This window comes from Nothoprocta perdicaria, unplaced genomic scaffold, assembly GCF_003342845.1.
Source record: "Nothoprocta perdicaria isolate Ctin4 unplaced genomic scaffold, notPer1 scaffold_80, whole genome shotgun sequence".
Taxonomy (NCBI): Eukaryota; Metazoa; Chordata; class Aves; order Tinamiformes; family Tinamidae; genus Nothoprocta; species Nothoprocta perdicaria.
In genome coordinates, this window is record NW_020456088.1 from 1,785,405 (window position 1) to 1,787,897 (window position 2,493).

Genomic DNA, 2,493 nt, shown 5'->3' on the forward strand with positions numbered 1-2,493 from the left:
AAAAAAAAAAAAAAAAAAATTAACAGAAAAGAATATCGCATAGAGTCTGAAGCACCTGGAACAAAATTTTTTTTCACAGAACCTGAAAGATCCACCATGCATCATGCAAAACCACGTTGTGCCTTCTATGTGTTTTCTCTTCCTTGAGCAAGGGTCTGCCTCACTTCTGAGCCCAGTGCTATGCCTCATGAGCCATACAGAAAGTATCCAAGGTCCCTCACTACTGTTTTCAAGCTTAAAATAATACTGGCTTGTTCTCTGCATGTGATCACGTTAAAGAATCACACATAAAGAAAAATTCTCTAACATAGCTGGAGAAAATGCCTTTTTTTTTTTTTTTTTTTTTTTCCTTGTCAAAAGCTGCATAGAAGCCTCCAGAAAGAAACTTCACTTAGGATGCATCTTGGAGGCTCAGCTCATAGGAACACTGCCACAAGGACCGGGGACAAAATCAAAATGATTAAGTCATTTTCCACATTTAGCACCATGATCCCGCTTCTTTCTTTCCTTGCAGTCCAGCATGCCCTCCTCTCCTCTGTTGTAAGAATAGTTAATCTCCCTTCCAGTACATGTACTTAATATTTTGTGCAAATCATCAACTGTTTTCTTTTTTTTCTCCTTTAATTTTGAGTCTTCTAATTAATTGCAATGCCTATTAGTTTATGCTCAGACATGACAGTCTGCAAAGTGCTTGGGGTAGAAAGACCCGGTGGAGCTAAGCAACAAAACCCACAGTCTTTCAGCACAGAAATAATCTTGCAGACTTCCTTAGGACTGCTCTAGACCTCTTGCTGCTCCCACAGGCCATGGCTCAGACAAAATGCACTTCCAAGTATTTAAGTGAGTCAGAATTTATGGCGTGAGCTTTACAAATCTAAGGGAAATTAAACTGAGCTATCCTCCAGTTTCTTATAGGGCTTCTTATAATGTTTTCAGAGCATCTTTATTCTTCAGTGTCCTTTTTCAAGCACTCCCCACTGCTTTTTCACCCCCATTAAGTTGAAGATCCAGGTCCTGGAAGCTGCAGGGTCTGACTGCTCATGTTGTTCTCCTCCCCACTCCCTGCAAAATCTCCAGTCCTTCAGGTCACTTATTTCTGGCCGCTTTTCCCTAATGGTTGCCTGCTTCTCCACCTGTTTCCAACCCAAAATCCACTTCAGCAGCATAAATGTGTGCCAAACAGTCTTTCCTCTTTAAGAGGAAGACATGGCTGAATTGAGGAAGCGTCATTAGTATTTTTCTTTTAGCATCCATGGGCTGAGCAGGTGAAGGACCCATGGCTGAATACGGGGCCAGTGCTGAAGCTCTTGCAACCTCAAACTCTCATCCTGAGCTGCATGTACGTAAGTGGATTGTCTGAACACTGCTGCATTCAGGGGTGGCAGCTGAGCCTCATCCTCCTGGCAGGATGAAGGCACAAGGAGGACAGATGGGCAGTAAAATCCGCAGGGGAATGTTGTAAATAGCAGTTTAAAGTAGTGACCAGCTGGTACTCACAGCCTGGTGGTTGTATTGGGCAGACCCTTCCTCACTTGATGAATGCAAAAGGCAGCAAAGAGACCAAATGCCAGGACATTCACCTTTCCAAGCCCATCCCTAAACTGCATAATCAGAAATCATTTCAGAATACACCTACCTGCATGATTGAAGAGACAGGCATTAGTCCCAGATCTCCCTGGGCTTTCTCCTCTTCTCCTTTCCCTGCCCTTTGGCAAGCCCTGTCTGCAAATGTCTCCTTCCTCATCTCCTTGCTCCCACATCCCCATCCTTTGAAACTTTAACCAGGTCCCACTGCAGCTTTCTCCCTCATCTTCCTTTCCTAGCAGGCATTTTTTAGACCAAACCAAGTGTCTTTAAGAGGGCTTTCCAGCATAAATCACCTGCAAGCCTAATATCAAACAATTTGCCATTCCAAATAACAAGAAAGGTTGTGGAGGGAGGGGGAGGGCAACTGCATTCAGCTAGGATCTGGCAGCTAATGCAAGAGGCCCAATTACCTGCTGGGATGAGCTAGAGCAAATCACAGGGTCCTCCAAGCACCTGAAAATTTGTGCTGTTAAAAATCAAGGAATCCTTTGATTCCTTCCGGCTTGTCTCTTTGGAGAAGATTTTAAACAAAACTATAATTGCTGAAGGCTCTCAGCTTTTCATACCTCATCCTTAATGCGATATCCTACCTCTGACAAATGGAACCTTTAAGAACCATACTGCCCTTGACTGGAAATCTAGCATTAAAGCATATCAGTGTGCACACAGAACAACCACATTTGCTTTCCAAGCTGACCCCCTCTGAGGGCAGGGCCAGACCCTTTCTGGATATTGAATGCTTTCCTCAGCATCAAGTAAAGACTTTTTGTTTATTTATTTATTTTCTGCAGAGTTTCTGAGTGCTTTTAGAGAGGGTTTTTTTTTTTTTTTTTTTTTTTTTTTTTTTTTTTTTTTTTTTTTTTTTTTTTTGTTATTATTCTTTCATCTATTTTCAAGCATCGATTT